Source organism: Rhineura floridana, chromosome 6 (assembly GCF_030035675.1).
Source record: "Rhineura floridana isolate rRhiFlo1 chromosome 6, rRhiFlo1.hap2, whole genome shotgun sequence".
Lineage (NCBI taxonomy): Eukaryota > Metazoa > Chordata > Lepidosauria > Squamata > Rhineuridae > Rhineura > Rhineura floridana.
Window position 1 is genome coordinate 66,990,713 of NC_084485.1, and position 24,710 is coordinate 67,015,422.

A 24,710-nucleotide genomic window follows, 5' to 3' on the forward strand; every position below is an offset into this window, starting at 1 on the left:
CACAAGACTGAAATCCTGCTCAGGCATCTTTCAAGCTTCTGAGATTTCTCCAGGTATTCTCTCAAATATATTTGGAATCTTAAGCAGTAGAAACTTGCTAGGAATCTAAGGATGGTGAATTCAGCACACAACACAGTTCTACACATAAGCAATACAACTGTAGGTTGCACGTCAGCCTGTGTGTGTGTGCCCCTAGTGTTGAAGACAAGAACATCAATTTGAGTAAGAATAAGCAACCTCATAGACTGGAGATCTGGAATGTAGAGACTGCTGTCAAAATTAGTTTGATGGCAAACCTATGCAGGTCTCTGCATTGTGATGCATGTGTGGAAGTGGGGCATCCAGTATTGCTTCTTCCTCTCTGCAAATATGCCATATGGAGTGGTAATTTGTAGTTGAAACGCCACCAAGCCATGTAAAAGTGGCTTGCTTAACTTGCAGATTAATTTTTAAACTATGATTATCCAACAGATACCAAGCTTACCTTTTTTATTCAGTCAAAATATGGTAAAATAAAACATCTCAATCCCCAGCACACTTACTGTACTGGGAAGTAAATCCTACTAAAACCAACAAGACTTACCCCAGGTTAAATGTACTAAGAAGCTAGATGTTATGGAGATAGCTCTAGTTTTAGCAAATCCATAAGGAGATGGCATTAGTCATTGACATTATTTTCTTTATATCACCACACCACCATATTGAATTGTCAATATAGTTAGCATATGATTGCACTCTGAACAGTGTGTGTGTGTGTGTGTGTGTGTGTGTGTGTGTGAGAGAGAGAGAGAGAGAGAGAGAGAGAGAGAGAGAGAGAGAGTTGAGTGAGTGAGAGAGAGAGAGAGAGATTAGGAACACAGGAAACTGCCTTATACTGAGTCAGACCCTTGGTCCATCTAGCTCAATACTGTCTACACTGACAGGCAACAGCTCTTCAGAGTTTCGGAAAGGGTACACTCTCAGCCCTACCTGGAGATGCCAGGGATTGAACCTGGGACCTCCTGCTTGCAAGGCAGATGCTCTACCACTATAATATTATATTAATTATATAAATAGTATAATAATTCCCCACTATTATAATTTAGATAGCCACAAAATCCACATGATGCCAAGTTATTCTGAATAAATGGTTGTTGTGTGATGGGTTGGATTTGAAGAGTGTAAGGTCTTAATTTCATAAGCACACATAATGCATCTGTAATGCAGTTGGGAATAAAGGGGATATAGCTTCAGTGCATCTTGCTTATTTGCTGCTATATTGTTCTTTGCTGTTGTCATTTGGCATGCTCCTAGTGACTGTTTTTCTGGCTGGAATGGCAGAACCTAAAGCTGTTTGTTAATTCTCCTTGGCTATGTATGATAGTTGTTTACATAAAACAGTTCCAAGATGCATCAGTGACTTATTGTTGGCGCTGCTTGTTTTGTACTCTGGGTCCCTGATTTCTTAATTCCTTAATGGACATTGACTGCTGATCAAAATCAACTACTGATGAATGTCTCCTGGCTATAAAGCATAAAGGTTTATTGAAGAATGTAAAGAGATTTCTTATAAAGAAGTGCTTCTTAAGAAAAGCCAACTTACAGTGTAATTCAGTGGTAACTGATATGATCCTCTCCAGATGTTATGGACTACATCTCCCATTATCTCTGACCATTGGTCATGCTGGCTAGGATTGATAGGAGTTGTAGTGCAAAACATTTGGAGGCTACCACATTGGCTACCCCCGGTGTAATCTGATGCATTTTTACTTAGTAAACTCCACTGACTTCAGTGGGATATGGAGCTTTCAAACAGGAGCTGAACTTCATATTAAAAACGCAGCTTTTGCTATCGTGACAGGATTGCAAGGTTTTTACTTCCAACCTTCCAGTCTGCTGTTTTCCATTCACACCAGTCAGCATTCCTCTGGAAAGGATCACTTTTTAGTATCGGTTTCTTTTTGGCCCCGCCCCCCATTTTACATGTTTACTCCCTCCAGAGTATAGATATTGCTAATGGAGAAGGGGAGGTGTTTTTTTTTTATCAATTTCATTGTTTCTTGTTAATTGCAAACCTCAGGACAAGCAACTATATGAAACTGATTAGAGCGGGGAGTGAGTGAAAGGCAAAATAGGCAGTGGTTTTACAGTTTTTCCGGGTGGCAGACAGAGAGGGAGCCAGCGACGGGGAATAAGAGAGCCTGCCCACTAAAAAAAAACATTGCAGCAAAGCACCTACACGGAGGAGCGCAGCGAAGCTGAGATGGTGTTTCCTTTCCTTTTTGCATTATGCCGCCCTGGGCTCCTGCTGGGAGGAAGAGTGGGATATAAATCAAATAATAAATAAATTATAATTGGATTGGGTTGATACTGATTTAAAGCAGAAAACTGCGTTCTAGCTTCTGCTTGCCTGCAACGTCATGTGAACCATGTGAATTATAAGGGGATGCAAACAGCACCAGACACAGACTAAATTGCCATGTGGATGAGCCCATTCCTCTCAGGTAAGTGTGCAGGGGACTGCAGCTTTAACGTAACAGAATTACGGGATTTTTTTGACACTATCAAACCTTTCAACATATCAAACCCTTCAATATATAAAATATTGCATGAATACATAATTCAAATTTGACTTTTTACTATTTGAACACTTTCAAATTTCTGTTCCAATATTTGACTTTAAGTTATTGTTATTTTTACATCTTCAGTGTATGTGTGTATGGAGCTCTCCCTCTCTTCCTCTCCCTCTCCCTCTCCCCCTCCCCCTCCCCCTCTCCCCCCCTCCGTGTGTCTGTGTGTGTCTGTGTGTGTCTGTGTCTGTCTGTGTGTCTGTCTGTCTGTGTGTCTGTCTGTCTGTCTGTCTGTCTGTCTGTCTGTGAACGTTGGCAAGTTTCTTTTAGGATTGGCATGCTGCTGTAAAAAATATCAGAACTATGGAATATTGCTATTACAGCAAGGGGGGTTGGCTTTGGGTATCTTTCCCCCCTCTCTGTATAGTCTGTGAATACGACATGATATATTTTCACCTCTCTTTTCTTCCTGGGTCCTGCTTCCCACTTCCATTTTTGCAGGAACCCTGTAAGGTAGGGTAAGCTGAGAGTGAATGAAAAAAACAAGACAGTACTGAAAAACACGTTCCAAGAAATTTATTCATTAGATGATGCCATTTGATCTAGGAGATTGCTGTTTTTCAGAAAGATATCGGTATTGTTGAATACCATTCTTATTCATTAAGAACTCAGACTGTTTATTTCCCTGTCTGAAATCTTGACGAGTTTTTTTTAGCTGCTGCTATCTTTTAATATTATTTTGATGTTTAAATGTCATTTAATGATTATGATGCTTGAACTATTTATTTTCCCTATTTGAAATGTTTTTTAGCTGCTACTGTCTTTTTAATGTTATTTTCATGTTTAAATGTCTTATCTTACTACAGTATATTATATTTTTGTAAGCATCATGCTACCTATGAACCCTTCTGTGCAAGTGCATGCCTGCTCTGAAGCGTTCACAGGTGGAGTGATGCTTGCAGGCAAAGAGAGCAAGGAGAGGCAAACCTTGGCTGCAGTGGTGGTGGTGGCAAGGGGGTGGTGAGGGGGGAGCAGCAAGGAGGAGGAGGGGGAGATGACAATGACAAGGGGGTGGCAGGGGGGCCCCAGCAGGCGGGCCCCTGCTGGGGCCTATTGGGCGGATGCATGAGCAGCAGCAGCAGCAAGACCATAAGGTACATAGGGAGGGGGCGTTTTGGAGACCCATGGAGGGGGCGACGGGAGGCTTGGAGACCCTTAGAGAATGAGGGGGAAGGTTTGGAGACCCTTGGAGGAGGGGAGAGCTCCAGTGTGCGCATAGAGAAATACGGCAACTAGTGTGCACACAGGGGGGTCTGATAACCTACGTGGAGTGGGGTTGGGGTAAGGGGCAACTAGGGGTACCTGGCAGAGACAGTGGGGGAGTGCATGGAAGAGGGGATGGAGAAATGGCAAGGGAGTGCCTGGTAGAGGGGGTGGAGGGAAGTCTTGGGGGTGTTGTAGGGTGGGGTGTATGTGGGATTAGAGAGCAAAGTGAGCAGGGGCAACAGCCCCTAGTTATGTAATAATTATCTATGATTATGATTTTTGAACTATTTATAACTTTTGTAAAATGCCTTGTGAGGGCAAGAACAGGCAGGTTAAAATTTGTTAAATAAATACACCTTAAATCAAGACTGTGGATTCAAAATAACTCTCCAGTTTGGTAATATATGTATGTAAGCAGCTGTTCTTGTCAAATCAATAGATTGCCAGTAGGTGGGAGGGGGTGGGAATATAGGGGGGCCAATCTACACTATATACAGTGTACTGGGCCAGGAAATCCTGCTGGCACCCTATGGTAAATCAAAATGTTTGTATGTAGAAGGTCCCTGGTTAAATTTCCAGGTAAGAGTTGAAGGATTCCTGCCTAAAATCCTGGAGAGTTCCTGCCGGTCAGTGTCAACAACACTGAATTAGATGGACTACTAATCTGAATGTATAAGGCAGCTTCCTAGGTTCCTACTATAATGTCTCAGAAAAACATTCCTCTGTCTTGTTATTTACAACAGTGTGCTTCACAGAGTCAACACTGCTGAACTAACCAAACTGGACAGTCATTTCAAAATATACAGTGAGCTTGGCAGAATCATGCAATTCCTGGAACAGCCTCATAGCAATTCAGATCTTCACCTACTAATGTGAAGGAAAGAACTAAACTGATCAGGAGCTAACATGGGAAATTCCATTAACTATTTATAAAGAAGTGAAAAACTGGTTTAGTTGGAGTTCGGGGAAAGAGACAATGGGATACCCAGTGCTGTGTATGCTATCCTGGTATTTGGACACCCACACTAAACGTATTTATTTTTATTTTGCAAAATCTCTCTCACTTTTCTCTCTGAAATACTCAAGGTGGCTAACAATAGAACAGAACAGCAAAAGAATAAAATACTCCATATCACACTAAAACAGCACTAAAGATCTCAACCAGAAGAATAGCTTGAAAAAGACTTTGGTTTCTCTTTTGTGTGGTTGCAAATGGTACAAGTGATGTCTAGAAGCTGAGGGGGAAGGGAAGATAACAGCCAGGAACCTTTCACCTATGAGAAGCCTTCAAATATACTAGGGGTGGGGAACCAGGTCTAGCTGGTGGACTGAATCCTTATCTCCCCTAGTTCCTACAGGCCAAGTGTGACAAGTGGGTGGGGCCTCCCACCTGTTATTCTTCTGACATCGTTATGACATAACATGGAAACTAAATATACTTCCTAGGAACTTCCTTGGGAAACACTGCTTTACCCCATTTATGGAACCAGGAGTAGGTTTGTGACATCAGCATTACAGCAATCCCTACTCACATCTCAGCCTTATTTCCATGTCTAGCAACCAAGACACTTCACATAACTCAAGGGTGAGCAACTTTTTTCCTGTCATTCCTTCAGAGATAATCTGTCAGGGGTCGCATGCTGTGTTTGTGGGGCCAAAATTAGCAGTGGGTGGAACCACAGACAAAAGTGAGTAAGGCTACCCCTTCACTCTCTGCCCTTCTCTATCTTTCTGTCACTTCCTTTTTCCTCTCCCTTTCTACTGCCCCCTTTCCTCTGTTGGGAGAAGGATAGGTTGTTCTTGCCAGAGGTCTGAAATTATTTCTTGCAGAGATGGCATTTGAGATTAGGCCAAGAGATGCATAAAATTTGGCTGAGGGTTGCAAGCACAGCCCTCGGGCCACATGTTGCCTACCCTTGATATAAATGAAAGGGACAAAAGCTGTCAACACAAAGGCTTAAAGCAAAGGATCAAGAACATATGAAGGCATACAGAGGTAACAACAACCAGCCCAACTACTCTTTATACCAGGGCACCAACCAAACCTTTTGGGTCCATGGGCACATTTGCAAACTGGAGAAGCTATCATGGGCAACACACACACACTGCAACCTATTCTATAGCTACAATATAGAAGGATTCTTTCAAGCTTAATTTCAATAGGAAGAAATGTGGGAGAGAAGGTTCCATGAGTGCCAGAGAAGGTCTCTGTGAGCTTAAGTGCACCCGTGGGTGCCTCATTGGCAACCCGTCCTTTACACGTTCCTAGAATTTGGAATATAGTATCAAAATCATAGAATCACAGAATCAGTTGTACTGGACACATTGGCACCAAAACCACTTTGTCTGGTAGGAAATGAATGGTACAAACAGTATTTTAAATACTCTTATGCCTGTGCTACATTGCCAAAAAGTATTTTAATTGTATTATTATTGCTGGCATAAGCAGTGAACAATAATAGGCATTTATAATATTCTGGTCCATGGCCAGGCCAGCATCCCGTGAAACCCAAGTACCTCTTTGAATCGTTTTTTGGGGGACACTAATGAAGCTGTGCGTGACCTGAGAAGCACACTCCAGGATCACTTACAGTTTTATAGAGGATGTAGAATCGTGACTCCCAGATTCTGCAGCGCTGAGTTCTGTGCTGGCAGTCATGAGATACACACTACTCATGAGTGAAAAGTTATGCCAAGTTGAAGTGCATTTGGGAACAATTACAATAACAACCACATGTTTAAGATGAGAATACCCACTTGCAGAATAGAAACTATTAAATTTAATGCTGACAGTCTCACCACAAGGGCTCATCCCTGTCCCTGTTCCCTCATTGCTCCCAGCTATTCTTTAGTCAGTGTCACGAGAATTTAGAAGGAAAATTCTTTGTTCCCAGGAGCTTACTAAAGAAATGTGAACATGAGGATGGGTAATTTAGGGATGGAAAGGACAGAGGGAAAGAAGTACACAGACAGACAGAGGGATGGGATGGTTTTATGGCTTTTTTAGACTCTTTAAGGATTCACTTTTCTCTTCATCTAAGCCCTGAAGGAATAGTGATTCATTCTCTTCTCCCCACATCTCTCTCTCTGTCCCTCATTTAATAATTATATAAGTACATACACACACATTTGTGCAACCCTCCAAAAATGCTAATACTAACATATAAAAATCTAGTAACACTGTTCAAAGAACTGCTATAGACAAAATTTAAAGGATTTGTGGAAACGTGACTTGTTTAGTACCACTATTGCCATAATTGTCAAAAAGTAGGTTCTGTGCATCTGGGGCTACAAAACGTGGTGATTTTCACCCAGTTGTTTTCCATAAAGATGACTTGAGCCACCTCCTGCCTTAGGTTGGGTCTTGGGAGGCTTTCTGCTCTGCTACAGTTTCTGGGTAAAACTGGTCATGCCACACTTCTTTTCAGCTCTTCTTTCTAAGAAACCAAGATAAATGTAGTTCATGCTAGATTAGAAGGGGAAAGGCATCCATTTTTTGTAGGGATGGTAGAGCTAGGGGCAGAGACTATCCAAGGCTGCAGTTACTTAAGGTGTCCGTATACCTATCTATGAGTACAAATATAGAGTAAATACACAGCAGAAATCAAGAAAAAAGGGATAGGAGAGAGAGGATTAATTATTCTCCAAGACTGACCAGGAAGGCAATGCATCAAAACACAGCATATCAAATCACAGAGAAATCAATTAAGGAAAAAAGCCTAGGAAAAAACAGCATGGATATTCTGTGCCAGTGGGGCACGGAGTATCTGCCAGTCAGGAAGGAATGTTATGCAGTAATGAGCCCCAAATGCAGTTCTCTGGGAAGGCTTCCTAATGAACTGCTGTCACTGGAGCATTTTTCTCCTATACACTAAGCCTGTTTAACAGGAAGCACAACTGAAGGCAAGTCAGCTACACAATGCAGTTACGCGATGCATGTTTACTCAGAAGTAAGTCTCACTTTGTTCAATGGAGCTTACTGCCTTATAAGTGTGCTTATGAATTCAGCCTTAGAAGCCTCAAGAGGAGAGGAACTAGAAGAGAGTGGGCTATTTTACACATGGCCTTCTATGTTCATTTAGGGCCTACGTACACCAGTTTCAAGGTGCTGGTGTTGTCCCTCCTGCCTGCTTCAGCCCTTTAAAGCCAGGACAAGGAGCTGGGAAACAGGTGGGATGAAGGATGGGCAGGAAAGAGATGACAAAGCCATAACAGGACTGTTGTCACCTTAGACAAGCAATACTCCTTGGACTATTTGGCTTATTCATTCAATTAAAAGATTTAAACTTTGACTTTCCTATTTGCATGAAGTGGAACATTCAAAGAGACATACATAAAATCATTTTTAAAAAATCTGTCAAGATATCAAAAAAATCCCTTCTCATAAATCATAAACCAAAAAGCATCAGCATATGTATTCTGTAGGCTACTCATAATCATAGCCCCTCAAAGGCTTTACCAAATACAACTGTGGGTCCTCTTTAAGTCCTACTCAAAGTAGACACATTAAAATTACGAACCTAAGTTAGTCATGTCTATTAACTTCAGTGGGTCTACTCCGAGCAGGACTCACTGTGATTATCACCCTGGTGTCTAAAAGGAATAAGCCAGGTGTCTAAAGGGAATAAGTGACGGTGCATGGTGCACATTTCTGGGGATATTTTTCACAGACCCAGAGTGTGGTGGGGGGTGGGAGGAGGCAAGCCAGGGCTCGCACCAAAGGGTGTCCACGTCGGCCCCTGGCCGGCCCAGAGGGGCATCTGAAGGGCTCCTCATTTGGGTGTGAGAGTAGTGCTCTCCTGCTGTGATCCACGGCAGAGTCCCTGCCGTGGATCGCAGGGAGGGAGCTTCCAGACCATTTGTCCATTCGTTTGCTCCATCTACCTCTCTCTCCTGTCTTCTGCTGGTGGAACAGAAAGGAGCCAGGGCCCAGTAATGCCTGACGCTGGCCCTGATGCAAGATTAGCCTAGCAAGAACAATGGCTTAGCAAAACTAAGAGTGGGTGTTAAGTCTATCTTTGGTGTCCTTTAAATTGGCATAATCAAAACATAAAGAAAATGAAGGGTGAACAGCACAACAGTATGATCCAAACCATCACATTTCAGTTGCAACAGCAATGAGGATTACATCGCTTTTAATATAAGACAAGACAACAAAAACAACCCCAGGACTCAGAAGCCAAGTGAGAAATAGAACATGAGTCTCTTTTTTCAGTGAAAACACAACCTGATTATCAGATTTGGTGAGGCCGCTGCTTAGGGCAAGGTCTTTATAAACTTGATGGAATCTATGGGGTGTGGCTTTGCTTTCTTAAGATTTGTACTATGAATCTGCACATGATTTGAATAAATACTGTTAAAAATATTTTGGGAACTTTAATAAATATTGCTTTGCTTTTGTAATTTGAGAGTTGTTACTTTGTGGTACATTGCCCCAGAGGGGATTAAGGTCAAAATTCAACAGCGTAAGAAAGCTTCCTAGGTTCCTGTCATCCCTTGGTCCATTGAAGAGGGATGGAAAGGTCTGTCAATTTCGGTTCTCTCGGGCTCTCATTTTTCCAGTCTGAAATTCAGTTCTCCACTTTTCTGCAGCAATCTGCTTTTGTTTGTTTTTTAAATCCTCATGAAAATTCTCCAGCAGTTTAGTGAGAACATATTTTTGTATCGTTTTGACTAATGTACACATTTTTGCAAGCAATTTCTCTGAATATAATTCATTTTTCTACTTTATTTTCACTCATATATTCATTTTTATGCACAGTTTCCCCTGATATAGAAACAGGGGTTTATGGGGCGCAGAGCTTGGGTTGAAAAGTGAATTAAGTGGTGTATGACTGATTCACTATGGGGCAATGATTTTTCTCCTAGTACCCTTTCTTAAGGGCACTACATTTTCAAAGGAATAGTCCATCATCAATGGTGGTACAGTTGTGGGCTTTAATAAGACACCAAGCTCTCCGAGTTGTATCTAATGCTAGTCCTACTCAGAGCAGACCCATTGAAGTTAATGGGCATGACTAACTTAGGTTCATTAATTTAAATGGGTCTACTCTGAGTAGGACTAGCACTGAATACAACCCTCTAACGCAGCCTTTCCCAACCAGTGTGCCTCTAGATGTTGTTGGACCACAATTCCCATCTTTCCTGACCTTTGGCAATGCTGGCTGAGGCTGATGGGAGTTGTGGTCCAACAACATCTGGAGGCACATTGGCTGGGAAAGGCTGCTCTAACTATTAGGTAATGCTATGGTTTCAGTTTTTGTTTCAGTTTTTTATGTTTCTCACAAACATTTCCCAACATAAACCAATGTCACCTTACAATAATTGATTTTGAGTTAAATAAATAAAATAAAATAAAATATACAGAACGAAATTCCAGTGTACCATTTGTAATTCAGTAATATGAGAGCATTGGTCAGGGATATGATTACTTTTGCAAGGCACTATGTGTACATATATATATACATATGGGTTGCGAGGCCAAAAGCATCACAAACCCTGAGAATTCAGGGGTGGGCTCTAGTGATGTCATGGGGCAGGCCCTGTTGATGTCACAGGGGTGGGCACTAGTGATGACACAGGCAGGCCTTAGTGATGTCATTATGCACGATACATTAAGCACCACAGTTGCTTGGAGCATACAATTCAAACAAAAACATTTCTCTGATTGGAAATTAAGACAGAAATCTTAGCTAAATGAGGGTATTGCCAGGTCCAGCTGAAGTGATGGGATCATTTCTTCTCACCTGCTTAGGTAGTCTGGATAAGGTACATTTAATCTAGCCTACTTGCTTCTGGCAAGAAGGGTTTAAGTGCCCTCAGACCAGGCCAGTCATCAGAAGGCCATTGTAGAAAGAAAGGAGCCTAGTGTTGTAGAGATGTTAGAGAGGAGCACTCAGAAGTACAGATGGATGCCCCTGAAGGCTGCAGCTTTAAACACACTTACTAAGGGACTAAGCCCCATAGAACTCAATAAGGCTTACCTCTGAGCAGATATGGTTTGGATTGTGCTGTTGGTAAGGTTTGACTAGGGATCCTCTGCAAAGATATCAATATTCAAGCAAGGTTGGCAACCTCTTGTCTGAAATGTCCACTATTGGGCAAGAAACAAACTGTCATGCAACCAACAAGGTGCATCATCAGTGGGTTTGAGGTTAAGCTGAGTGCATGGGACCATTGTTGTTGCTTCTATGGATGTAAGGGAGTGAGGTTAAAGGTAAATGAAATGCAAACAGGACAAGAAAAACAAAACAGTGATAATTTCCTAAATGCAATACCATACCAACCACAAGATTCCTATGAGTAAGGCAGAAAACTCAGCATCCCACAACCAGTCAGGATCCCTCACCAAAACCAAAACTAAAAAAATCATGGCAGTCAGTCAGCCAAGGTCACATGCAGCACAACCTGACCCAGGGGCTGCAGTTAGTGCAGAATGCTGTGGCACAATTGCTGACATGACTGAGACCCTATCAGCAAATAATACCTCTGCTCTGAAATCTGCACTGGTTGCTGATTTGCTACCAGGCCAAGTTCAGTGTGTGCTTTCCATGTTACAGGTGCCACACAGTATTTGTTTTGTAAGAAATCGATCCGTGTGGCAGTCAGGGCCGGCGCCAGACATGCTGGGGCCTTTGGGCACCAACCTGCCCTGGGCCCCGGCACCCGCAAGCACACCCCACCTACCTAACTTTCCCTTGAAGTGAATGCTGCCCAAGCTGTGTGCGCATGCCTGCCATCAACCAAGATGGTGGCCGAGGCTTCCCTAAGGAGGTAATGCCTCCACCGCCATCTTGGTTATGGCACATATGCATGCTACACGCGTGCATACCTGCCATCAACCAAGATGGCAGGAGGGGCATCAGCCCTTAGGGAAACCTCGGTCACCATCTTGGCCCACAGCGCAGCCAGCATTTACTTCAAGGGAGAGGTAGGTGGGGCATGCAGCAGGCATCATGGGCCTGCGCGGTAGTACGGGGGTGCCTGGGAGCTTCCTCTCTGCAATCTGCGGCAGGGTTGGGAGCTGATGGTGATGCAGATTGTGGAAGGGAGCGCTATCCACCCACTCTAAAGAGGGCCCTTCAGGGGCCCTCGGCCAGGGCACCACCTGGCCGCCCTCTGGCGCCAGCCCTGGTGGCAGCACCTATGCTTCGGAACTCCCTGCCTACTGACATTAGGCAGACACCTTCATTTTACTCTTTTCGGCACGTGCTAAACACATTGTTTTTAATCGCTTTTTAACTCATTGTTGGTTTTATTATTTTTGAATGTTCTTAAATACCTATTTTAAACTGTTTTTGCCAGTAATTTTATTGTTTTAATTCCTTCTGTAAACTGCTTTGAGGTTTTCACAATAAAGCAATATATAAATGTTGTAAATTGTGTAGATCATGAAAAACTATGCAATGCTTTAAAATAAATGGGGGTGCCACAGCATCTGATTGTCCTGATGTGCAACCTATACTCTGGACAAGAGGCTACTGTAAGGACAGAATATGGAGAAACCGATTGGTTCCCAATTGGAAAGGGTGTGAGACAGGGGTGTATTTTATCACCCTATGTGTTTAATCGATATGCAGAATATATCATATGGAAAGCGGGATTGGACCAAGATGAAGGAGGTGTGAAAATTGGAGGGAGAAATATCAATAATAATATGCAGACGATACCATGCTACTAGCAGAAACCAGTAATGATTTGAAACAAATGCTGATGAAAGTTAAAGAGGAAAGCACAAAAGCAGGACTACAGTTGAACATCAAGAAAACTAAAATAATGACAACAGAAAATTTATGTAACTTTACAGTTGACAACGAGGACATTGAACTTGTCAAGGATAATCAATATCTTGGCACAGTCATTAACCAAAATGGAGACAATAGTCAAGAAATCAGAAGAAGGCTAGGACTGGGAAGGGCAGCTGTGAGAGAGCTAGAAAAGGTCCTCAATGCAAAGATGTATCACTGAACACTAAAGTCAGGTTCATTCAGACCATGGTATTCCCGATCTCTATGTATGGATGTGAAAGTTGGACAGTGAAAAAAGCGGATAAGAGAAAAATAAACTCATTTGAAATGTGGTGTTGGAAGAGAGCTTTGCACATCCCATGGACAGCAAAAAAGACAAATAATTGGGTGTTACAACAAATTAAACCAGAACTATCATTAGAAGCTAAAATGATGAAACTGAGGTTATCATAATTTGGACACAAAATGAGAAGACATGATTCACTAGAAAAGACAATAATGCTGGGAAAAACAGAAGGGAGTAGAAAAAGAGGAAGGCCAAACAAGAGATGGATTGATTCCATAAAGGAAGCCACAGACCTGAACTTACAAGATCTGAGCAGGGCGGTTCATGACAGATGCTATTGGAGGTCACTGATTCATAGGGTCGCCATAAGTTGTAATCAACTTGAAGGCACATAACAACCACAGAAATAAAATACATAAATAAATTTTGGAGTCACTGTGGCCCTTGGGTCCCTTTTCACTTTTAGGAACAAAGGAATCTGCCTTATACCAACTCAGGCCACTTGGTACCATCTAGCTCAGTACTGATGACATGGACTACCATTGGCTCTCCAGGATTCCAGGCAATAGTCTTTTCTAGAAATTGAATTTTGGACCTTTGCATGCAAAGCATGTGCCCTACTAGTGAGCTACAGCCCTTCCCCTGTTTTTTAAAAAGTATCTTTTTAAATGGTTCTTTTCAATTCACTAATGAATTCACATCATACCTAGGGCAGATCCACACCATTCATTTAAAGCACATTCAACACACATTTGAAGCACATGAATCCGAGCACAGAATCATGTGAACTGTAGTTTGTTAAGGGTGATGGGAACTATAACTCTGAAGGGGAAACTACACTTCCCAGGATTCTTTCCCAGGATTCTTTGGGGGAAGTCATGCACTTTATATGGAAGTTGGATGTTCTTAAAATGTATTGTGTAGATTGACTTCATAAACTTTGCCTGCATGTAAATTGTTTTCATGATTTTTTTTTAATGGAAATGAGCTGTAACGTTTACTGGGTAAGCATGGGCTATTCACCATCTCTCAGTTTAATCTGCCCCTCAGGATGAAAACAACAGTGGGGAACCATGTCTACCCCAAGGAAGAAAGGCACACTTAAAATGCAGGGGAAATAATATACAGCTATAGTGTGAAATCAGACTTATCGGGACATAGTATGAAGAAATATTTATATAAACATGACTATATAAGCATTATTATTTACACAACCTGTAAAGTTATTTATAGTGCAATCTTATGCATATTTACTCAAAAGCAAGTCCCAATGTATTCAATGGGGCTTACTCAAACAGAGAAGTGTGCACAGGTCTGCAAGCTCACCCAACCCAAAATTCAGAATCATACCACTTTAAGCTGTTTTGCAACTGTTTTATACTTATTGTTATGGTTATTGGATTTTAAAGGGATTTATTTCTTGTTGCAAGCTGCTTTGGTTTCCAATCAACATCCCTACCTTCGCAGGGATGTTGGAAGGACTCCATATACACTAGGGTTACCAGATGTCCAGTTTTTGCCCAGATACTCTGGATTTTGGGGGTCCTCTTTGGGTCTTCATGTGAATCACCTTAATCTCCAGACTCTCAGCTTTAATTAAAAACAAATTAAGTTTCTAGGTGGTCTGGTTCACGAGATATACACCAAAACATCAGCCGCCACTCCCTACAACTGTTAAATCTGTTTAACAGATCTGATAAATGAGTTTGTAGCAGGCTGCTCTAACCCCATCCTTTCAGGATTGTAGCCAATAAGTGAAGTCAGGGTTGTGATTTGTTGACCTCCAGGCAGTGCCTAGACCTCATTGCAATGCCAGAAAATGGTTGTTTTTTCCCATCTTTATCCGAAAATCTCATAAATTAAGTATATAGCTTTCAGGATTTTTTTCCTCTTGTGTGCAGGAGTCAAACCCTGGGCTGTTGAAGAGGGCAGTGTTTTGAAAACCTTCCCAATATGAAGCCTTAATCCAATACTCGCTTTTCTGGGAGTAAAGCTGCAATGCTAATTCCATGTACCTGGAGTAAACCCCATTGAATTCAATAGGACTTACTTTTGATTAGACATGGTTAGGATTGTGCTGTGAATTAATGGGACTTTTGAGTAAACATAGCAAAGAACTGTTTGTGTTGTAAATGTTTCTCTCCCCTCCAATCCTATTTTTAAAGCAATTAGGCAGGGCTTACTTAGGTATCACAGTTTTTATTATATAGGAAACTAATACTGATTTTTTAAAAACGTTCTGTAGTGACCAACTGGTCTGACAATAAACTATTATATGGGGTGTATGTATTTTTACATCTGCAGCATGTGTATATATGGAGTCTTTCCAACAACCCTGTGAGGTAGGGTTGGTGATTGTAAACCAAGGCAGCTCACAATAAGAAATAAATCCCTTTAAGTTCCAATAACCATAAAACAAGTATAAACAGTTGCAAAACAGCTTAAAGTGGCATGATTCTGAATTTTGGGTTGGGTGAATGAAGTTTATTTATTATTTATTTATTATTTGAGTTATATCCCACCTGTCAGCTCTACACTGCATCAGCAGTATCAGGGGGGGCTGGAAATTCCTGGGTCTTTGGCAGGGAAGGAAAATCCTTAGCCAGCAGTCGGGCTGTAAATCTGCCAGGCCTATCCAAAATGTACTTGCCGAGTCAGAAGTCCAGAAGCGAGGTCAGTGGAGGTCCAGGATCAATTGCCAAGGAGGTCAGTCAAAGAGATGCTGTAGGGAAACTAGGTCTACACAAAGCCACACCTGACATTGCAGTCAGCAACAAGCTGCAGCCAAGGTGTGCCTTATAAAGAGCAGGATGGACAGCAGGTGTGAGCCCTCAGCGTTTGGGCCTTAAGGAGACAGGCCTGCCTCTCTTCTGCCTGACCTTCTGCTGTCTACGTTCTGCAGGTGAGGGGGGAGTATCCTGTTCACTGTCTGTGTCTGGCTGCAGGGCCTCTGCTGTCCCTGGGGTGCTCTGCAGCTGAGGGGCAGAAGGAGCTGGATTCTCAGGAGGCTCCTCCATGTCTGCTGCTGCTCCTGGGTCTGCTGCTGTTACTCCCGAGTCATCCTCATCTGAGGAGTCCTCTGACGGGGCCATGACACCACCCAGAGCTTGGAAAAGTTACTTTTTTGAACTACAACTAGGGTTGCCATATTGCCCGGATAGCCAAGTTTTACCCGGATTCTATGCATGCCACCCGGCGCCCGGTTAGCCCCTTACGTGGCCTGGATTCTCAGCTTTAACTTTTTTAAAAAATTAAGTTTCTAGGTGGTCCGGTTCTCGAGATATACATAAAAACGTCAGCCACCCCCCCGACTGTTAAATCTTTCTTTAAACAGTACTGTACTATAGCACCTTGTAGCTTTAACCCCGCCCGTTGAGCATTGCAGCCAATCAGGGATTGTGTTTCAGTTTCATTGACCTGAGGCAGTGTCTAGAAAACAAAATGGTGGTTTCAAACCCCCCCCCCGTTTATCTGAAAATCTCATAAATTGGGTAAGTATATACATTTCAGTTTTTTTTCCTCTTGTGTGTAGGAGTCAGAGCTTGGGCAGTGTTTTGAAAACCTTCCCAATACTTGCTGTTTGTAAAAGCAATGCTAATCCCATATGCCCAAAGTAAATCCCATTTAATTCAATAGGACTTACTTTGAGTAGACATGGTTATGAATGTGCTGAAAATCAATGGGACTTTGGAGTGAATGTAAAAAAGAATTATGTTTGTGTTCTAACTCTTTCTGTCTCCAGTCCAATTTTAAAGCAAGTAGGCAGGGCTTACTTAGGTATTACAGTTTTTATTCTGTAGGAAAGTAATACTGATTTTTTTAAAACTAATACTGATTTTTCTGAAATGACCAACTGGTTTGACAATAAACTATTATATGGGCTGTATGTATTTATACATCTGCTGTGTGTGCGTGTGCGTGTATGGAGTCTTTCCAACACCCCTGTGAGGTAGGGTTGGAAACCAATGCAGCTCACAACAAGAAATAAAGCCATTTAAAATCCAATGACCATAAAACAAGTATAAACAGTTGCAAAACAGTGTAAAGTGGCATGATTCGGAATTTTGGGTTGTGTGAATGAAGTTGCTTATCACTTGAGGTTGCAGTTCTGTCCCTGTTTGAGTAAGCCCCACTGAATATGCTGGGACTTGCTTCTGAATAAATAAATTTAGGATTGCATTATAAATATCTTTACAGTTTGTATAAATAATAAATATATTTGATAGTCATGCTTATATACATATTTCTTCATTTATCATATTTTTGGTTTTCGGTTAGGAATCCTGACTGGTTGTGAGATGCTTAGTTTTTTGCCTTACTCATAGGAATCTTGTTGTGGTTGGTATGGTATTACATTTAGGAAAGTGTTACTGCCTTCTGTGTTTTTTTTTCCTATTTGCATTTCACTTATCTTTAACCTCACTCCGTTACAGCCATAGAAGCAACAGCAGCATATGCAAGATAATTAACTCCTATTAGTGATAAGAACAAGAATTTATAATTATTATTTCAATTAAAACAAGAGGCTTATCAATACTTTGAAGAGGACCAGATATTTATTTTCTTTCTGAGCCCAGGACTGAGTCTTTCATGATGCCCGGTGTGTGTGGGGGAGCAGGAGAGTAGTCGATAAGACAGACATCCTGGCATTGGTAATCTAATTAGCAAGGTATGTGTGGGGTTGTTGCACACTTCCAGGCCCAGTTTCATTTTGAGTATGGAGGTGGAACCTGTGTAGATGTGGTTGAGAAATTTTGAGTTAAGCAAAGCTCTGCTTTTATAAAACCTAAGAAACATACAGATACTTTGAATGTCTGAGTGCCTGCACCAGTGGAATACTGGAGGAACATGTAAAACTTGCTGCAACAGTATTTAGAACTGAGCATGTGGTGTGAAAGACTCCTTTTCCTAACATTTTGGCTTGTTTTTCTCCACCCACCACATCTCTGAAATATATTGTATATGTTATGGTTAACCGTGCTGCTGCCCTGACTTACTTTATGTTTGTTGCTATTTTGTGTTTTTATTATGTTTTTATATTGATTGTGTGTTTTTATTGTTTTTATTATATTTGTAAGCTGTGCTGAGCTCTGTTTTTAACAGCAAAAGGGCAGGATATAAATTCTCTTAATCAATCAATAAATACTCCATAGTGTTGGAAACTAGAGTCTAGGCATTTAAGGCTGAAAATGTTGCTTTAAAAAAAAAGATTTCTCACATCTTTCCACAGTTTTTGGTGGTAATTCCTAGGCACAAAAACAAAACAACTGGACAATCCAAATATTAACACGCAAATATTTGCATAATATGCAAATAATTTGCATAATATGCAAATTAACCTGCCCGGATTTGTGGAACTGGAATATGGCAACCCTAACTACAACTCCTATTAGCCCTAGCCAGCAAGGCCACTGGATTGGGCTGATGGGAGTTGTAGTTCAAAAAAGTAACTTTTCCAAGCTCTGATCCCACCCTTCCTCCCAGTAGGAGCCCAGGGCAGCAAAGAACTAAAAACACTTTAAAACATCATAAAAACAAACTATAGAATATATTAAAACAAAACTTATTTAAAAACATTTTTAAAAGCTTTCAAAAACAATTTTTTAAAAGAAAAAGTTTAAAAACATTTAAAAAAGCAATTCCAACACAGACGCAGAATGGGATAAGTTCTCAACTTAAAAAGCTTGTTGAAAGAACAACTGAGGTTGCAGTTCTCTGCACACTTCCCTGTTTGAGTAAGCCCCATTGAATACATTGGGACTTGCTTCTGAGTAAACATAGGATTACACTATAAATACCTTTACAGGTTGTGCAAATAATAAACATCTTTGACAGTCATGCTTATATAAATATTTCTTCATACTGTGCCCCAATAAGTATTTGATTTCACACTATGATTGTAGATTATTAGTTCCTCCACATTTTAAGTGTGCCCTTCTTTCTTGGGCTGGTCATGGTTCTCCGTTGTTTTCATCCTGAGGGGCAGATGGGCTACTCACCATCTCTCAGCCTATGGTCACCCGGTACACTTTAGACAGCATAGCCAATGATAACCACAGATTCTCCAGCCCTGAAAGGGCTGTCCAGTCCAAATCCACTTTAAAAATGAGAAGGAAGAGGAGGGGCCATGAAGTTCCTATTATCAGTGAGGACAGCAGAATGTGCAGGCAAACACACAGGCCAACAGGCCACAGGCTTTCCTCTCTCTGGTGAGATGCATTGGTTTCCATAAATTATTTAGATTTGCACTGAGGCATATACATAGCATATGCAAATTTTATGCAAATCTGCTCTTCTTTTGTCCTCTTTTCTTTGCGACATTTTTCCTCTTTCCTTGTGATGCATAAATGGCTGTCCTAGCCCACACCCACCTCACTTTGCCTCCACTAGCTAAGCAGATATAACCAAAGAGAGTAAGAGCAAGTTAGTAAGTCCCAAGTCACTTCTCACTTCCCTTTTGTTGGTTTCCCTCTCAACTTAAAGAGCAATCCAACTCAGGGGAAGCCGGCAAAAGTTGTGCTGGAGCAAGAGAAGCCAGTGTAAAGATCCACTGCATCCAATTGCCATTGAGGAGCCTCTGGGTTGGTGAACGCCAGTTTAGCTGGGAGCTGTGCGCAGGGACTAGAAAGTAAAACCTGCATCCCAAATACCCCTACCAGGGAGTAAGTCCTCTCCATTGATTTCTATTGCAATTATTTTCTTAGACCGACCCTTTTCCTGGCTTAACTTTTGCCTGGATTGGGACCTGCAGGAGCACTCCAAACATGAGTTGGATGTGTCCTCCCCACCTTGGCACCTCTCCCGCCATGCCCCTTTTTCAGGCCTTACATTGGCTTCATTTGCGTGGGTCCGGGCTCAGCCAGGCTGAGGGACTTACACTGGCGTAGCCCAGCCAAGCCAGGACCCAGCTCACTCAGTCAGAGATCTGCTGCATCCAACTCCCCTCAGCCTGGCATAAATGCAAGTTAGATTGTACCCATACTCTTGTCTAGACTCATAATAATGCTCACAAGAAATGAAAGGGAAGTTTAAATAATAATTTGCCACACAAAGCAATCTCTGGTGAAGAAAACTAGATGAGAAGGAGAATTATTTTATTTCTTTTCAGAAATAAAAGTGGGCATACAATGGATATATGAGGGGGTAGCATATTTCATAATAAAAATGCTTTATAGGAGAGGGGAGTCAGGGTAATACATCTATACATTTGCAGGTGATTTTAGTGCCCAGTGTCAAAATAAAAGGATGCATGACAAAAACAATTATCTGAGTCAGTTAAAATGGATGACTCCTGACCAAAAACTGATGGAGAAAACCTGCTTTTAATCCTGGAAAATGCAGAAACACAGTAGAACAAGCTTAGAATTGCCAGTGTTTATTTGTGGCCATGGCTCCTGTGCTTTAGAAAAACTGTATGAGCGAATGACATTGAGCAAGTGATGCTTTTCCTGTCACTGGATCACCATCTCAGGAAAACTCCACTTAATGAAGTTCTGCCTGAAACACACCTGTTAAACATACAGGAATCATGCAAGCAAATAAGTTGGCAATTCTAAACAGGCCCAGTACCACATGTACGTCTGCTGCTAGATCAGGAATAAACTGGATGGAATGAACAACAGAATGCTGGACTTTCTGTTTTCAGACATACAATCCGTCACCTTCCCTTATGCTTCGGATTACTTTCATTTCCAATGGATCATCAGTGGCCAAACCAATCATAGTAATAGTAGCACAATATCAGGGCTCTCATACAATCAGTTCTACCTACACAGCAGTCATGTAATGTATTTACACAAACCACTCTGTTGTTTTCAAGTTAATTCATACTTTAGGCTGGTCCTGGCATGTATTTAATCCTCCCCCCTCCTCCCCCCATATTCATTGCAGCCTTCTTAACAGCTGTATGTGTAAGTAAGAGAAGTGGACCAAGTGGCTTTGCTTGTAGCTAGATGGGCCAGTGACTGCAGGGGGAGCAGAAATAGGTTCAGTTTAAATCCACAAGGGTTTATGTAGTCCGGATAAAAGGCAGTGGCCCAAACGCCAGCAGTCAAATGGGCAGGGCCCAGCTTTGAAGAAGGGGGAGGCTGATGTCATAAAGCCCTGGTCCTTCATAGTGTGTGGTGGATTGTATAAGTAAGATCACATATACTAGCGGACTTGGGATCTATTGCTGCCTTCATGGTGCCACAGGTTCTGGAATTTATTTATTAGATTTATATCCCACCCTTCTTCCCAGTAGCAGCCCAGGGTGGTAAAGCCCAGGGGATCAAAGCTTCAATACCTATCAGGAGCAAATAAATAAATTAATGGCCCCTTAACACATTTACTAATTAATGACCTGCTCTAATTAAAATGCATAAAACAAATGCTGGCCTTAAAAGAAAATAAATAAATAAAGCATGTACCACAAACAAATGCCTGATCATGAAGCTCTGATGTTTGGCCTATGACCAAGAAAATGCAAGCACTTTAGTTATTTGATCCAGAAAGCTACAACTGAAGCCGCAAGCTGCCAAGCTGCCTCTCGCCCACTCAGCTGCAGAAACAACCAAATGGGACCTTAAAGGCTAATACATTTATTGTCATAGAAGGCTTTAAAAATAAGCACCCTAGATCCCACTTTCTCAGAAGCATTTTGTTTTATCCTCCGCTGGCAGTTTAACTATATATACATACACACACACAGGGATAGAGAAAAGAGTTTGTAAAGAGTGGGCTAGGGCCAAACACAGATCAAGTGCAATCCACACTTTTTTTTTTTTAGGCTGCCTGGGCCTTTTATTCTCCTGTCAGTGGAGCACAAATAGACATGGTCAGGATGAAAAGAGCACACATACACCCCATATCTTTAAAAGTCTTCATTTACTTACTTGCTTTAGCCTTGATGCTGAAGAACTTGAAACTTGTCTAGATCAGGAAGGCACAACTTGTCCCTCACCATGCCAAACACCCTCAAGAAACCTTCCCTCTCTCTGCTCAGTTCTTATTAAGTCTCAAACTGGAAGAAGAACCAAGGGGCTGATCCAATCTCTGGTGAGCCACCTTACAAAACTTATCGGCTCCATTCTGCCTGCTGAGCCACATAAGTTGTGCAGGTCTGATCCGGATCCAGATAAAACATAAAATCAGTACTATTGCTTTTTAGAAGATCAGGCATTTGTCTATAGTGTTAGCTGAAGGCCACCCTATCACAAACACTCTCCCCAGAACTTCTTCATCTACAGCTACCACACACAGCTCTAGTCTCATGAAGAATGTGTCTAATCTGGCTTAATGGACTTGAAGAGAAGTAAACACGCATGGCACCCACACACACCAGAAGCCAGCGTTCCCTTCCCTCTGCAGCCCTACCGAGGAGGAGGAGTGGAGAGAGAGAGAGAGAGAGGCTGCTGCCCACACAGAAGAATTCTTTTGCTTCCAGCTTGCTTCCATTTCAGATGTGGGTGGTCATTTTGACAGTGCTTTCTTTGGTCACACCTACGTGGCATTAGTCCAGATAATCAAGTCAAAAACAGGCCTTCCCTTAATCCCTTCTTTCTCTGCCCCTTCAAAGCATCTCACAGATAAACACATTTTAACAGGACACCCCACACACCTCTCCAGCCCTTCCCTTTTCTTTATATTGCCGACTTTCTTAAGCTCTTGGACACCTCTCTCACATTCACACCATATATTTATTCCACTATTATTCCACTTTAAACAGTCATGGCTTCCCCCAAAGAATCCTGGGAACTGTAGTTTGTGAAGGGCACTGAGAGTCCTCTATTCCCCTCAGAGAGCTAGAATTCCTTGAGTGGTTTAAGGACCAATCCCTCTTCCCAGAGAACTCCAGGAACTACAGGTCTGTGAAGGGAATTGGGGGTGTCCTAAGAACTCTCAGCACCCTTCACAAACTATACTTCCCAGGATTCTTTGGGGAAAGCCATGACTGTTTCAAGTGGAATAAATATACAGTGTGAATGCAGCCTTGGCATCGCCACTTCCCTCGCCTACACGCCATGCCCAGCTCTTTGACTGTGCCCACACCAAAAACAAAACCTTGCCATCATCACTATGAGACATCCCTGCTTCGGTGCGATGGTGCTGAATTACTGATGTCGCGATCTCTCTACCCACCCCCGTTACAAGAACCGGAATTTTCCAAGAGGAGATTGAAAGTTAGCTGGCATCTTCCGTAGAAATCAAAATCGACTTTTTCTGAAGAGAGGCAGAAGAACAGAAAAGGGCACTCTCCCCCTACCTTGGGCGGAGAGAGTGGCTGGATCGGCACGTGTTTTTGCGTGGCGTGCCTGGGCGAGGAGAACCTTGGGGTCCTTGGTGTAACGGCGGCGGTGGCGGCAGCAGCAGCAGCGGAGGCAACCTTCCCCTCTCTTGCCTGCCTGCCTGCCTTCTGCAGGTGAGGCTTTGCCTTGTGCTGCTGCTTATTTGCCTGTGTTATGTGTGCGCGCCCTGAGCCACTGCAGCATCTCTGCATTAGGATGTGCTCCTCCCTTCTCCTCCCTTCCCCTGCGCGCGCGCGCTCTGTCTCCTTCCCCCTCCTTGTTCGAGGGACCTAAAGACACGGGGGGGGCTTCTTCCCTCCCTTTTCACTCCGCCTTTACCTCATTTGCCAGGACCAGTCAGCGCTCGAAAGAGTGACTTGCACCAGTATACATAATTCATGGTCTGCCTCAGCTGGCGCGGCTGCTTTTAGCACTCTCTCCGACGAGACAGTCCCTGCCAACACTTTGTTGAACTAGGGCTGATTGCCTTGGGCTCACCCCGACCTTAGGGGTGGGGGACATATGGTGCGATGCCAGGGGGGAGGAGAGGAGGTAAACTCCCCGCCCGGCTCCCACGTTTATATTCTCAGGCAATGGAAAGTACCAAGAGCTCTAGATTTCCAACCCCGCCCCACTCGAGCAAATATTTGATTCCATAATTGAGTGTATGACCCAGAATTTAATTTTTGGCATGCAAGGCCCAATTTAGGAGTCGCACATCCTGCTGAAAGGCTATTTCCCATTTCTGGCCAGCATTCCCTTTGATTTTCTGTAAGTGCTGCTACACCTCTTTACACAGATACGTACAGTAGTGCAGTGGCAAATTCAGAAGTGCAGGGCCCCTTAATGATACAGTATTCACAGCAACGCCCCCTTCTAAGAGTATACAATCTTCTAAAATTATAGAATTATCTGGCCAGGCTTGAATACTGCTTTCTCCTTCTCTATCACTGTTGCAATTTGACTGGCTTTTCTCATTGTCAAGAGATATTGCTTGAATACTGAATTCAGTGTCTAGACATTTATCTCCTGCTGTTACCAAACTGCTTGATGGTGTAGATGAGATGCTATCACCAGGATTCATAGTCTCTTCTGCGGTTACAGAATTCTCACTTTTGCAACTTCTTTTGAAGTAGGAACTCATAAAGGCTTGCTTGCAATTGACACTCATTGGGACTCATCTCAGTGGCTAACACACTCCCCTTTTATGCTGATTGGCTTGTAGGAATCTGGAGATGAGGACCCTTCTGGGACCTGGCTCCCAAAAAAATAAGGGGTCTAAGACCCTCCAGACCCTTGGATGACTACACTCCTGGATACATAGAAAGATGGACAATCCCATTGGAGGAGGAGCAGGGTGTCTGTCAAATCCGATGTTTAATTTGAACCCAGGATTTATGTCCAGAAATGTGTTTCCCCAAATAACAGACTATATTTTTTCTCATTGCATCTGAAAAGTGTTTTGGAGCATGTACAGAGAGCACCATTCCCCGCTGCTGCTGAATCACCCCAGTCTGTCCCTTTACAGCTTTAGGGAAGAGTGCTCTCTTCAGCACTTAAGCTCTGCTAAGAGACAATCAGACATGCAAATATGATT

At 42.4% G+C, this 24,710-nt stretch overlaps 1 protein-coding gene across 1 annotated transcript in view; it reads right to left on the minus strand.

The window, feature by feature from the left end:
• The window catches only part of CNTN2 (contactin 2), a 111,492-nt gene extending 88,195 nt beyond the window's left edge, over nucleotides 1-23,297 (minus strand). Inside the window, exon 1 of the mRNA XM_061632181.1 lies at nucleotides 23,092-23,297. The gene's annotated coding sequence lies outside the window, so the exon portion shown is untranslated. The remainder of the gene's footprint in view (nucleotides 1-23,091) is intronic.
• Nucleotides 23,298-24,710: the final 1,413 nt, after the last annotated feature.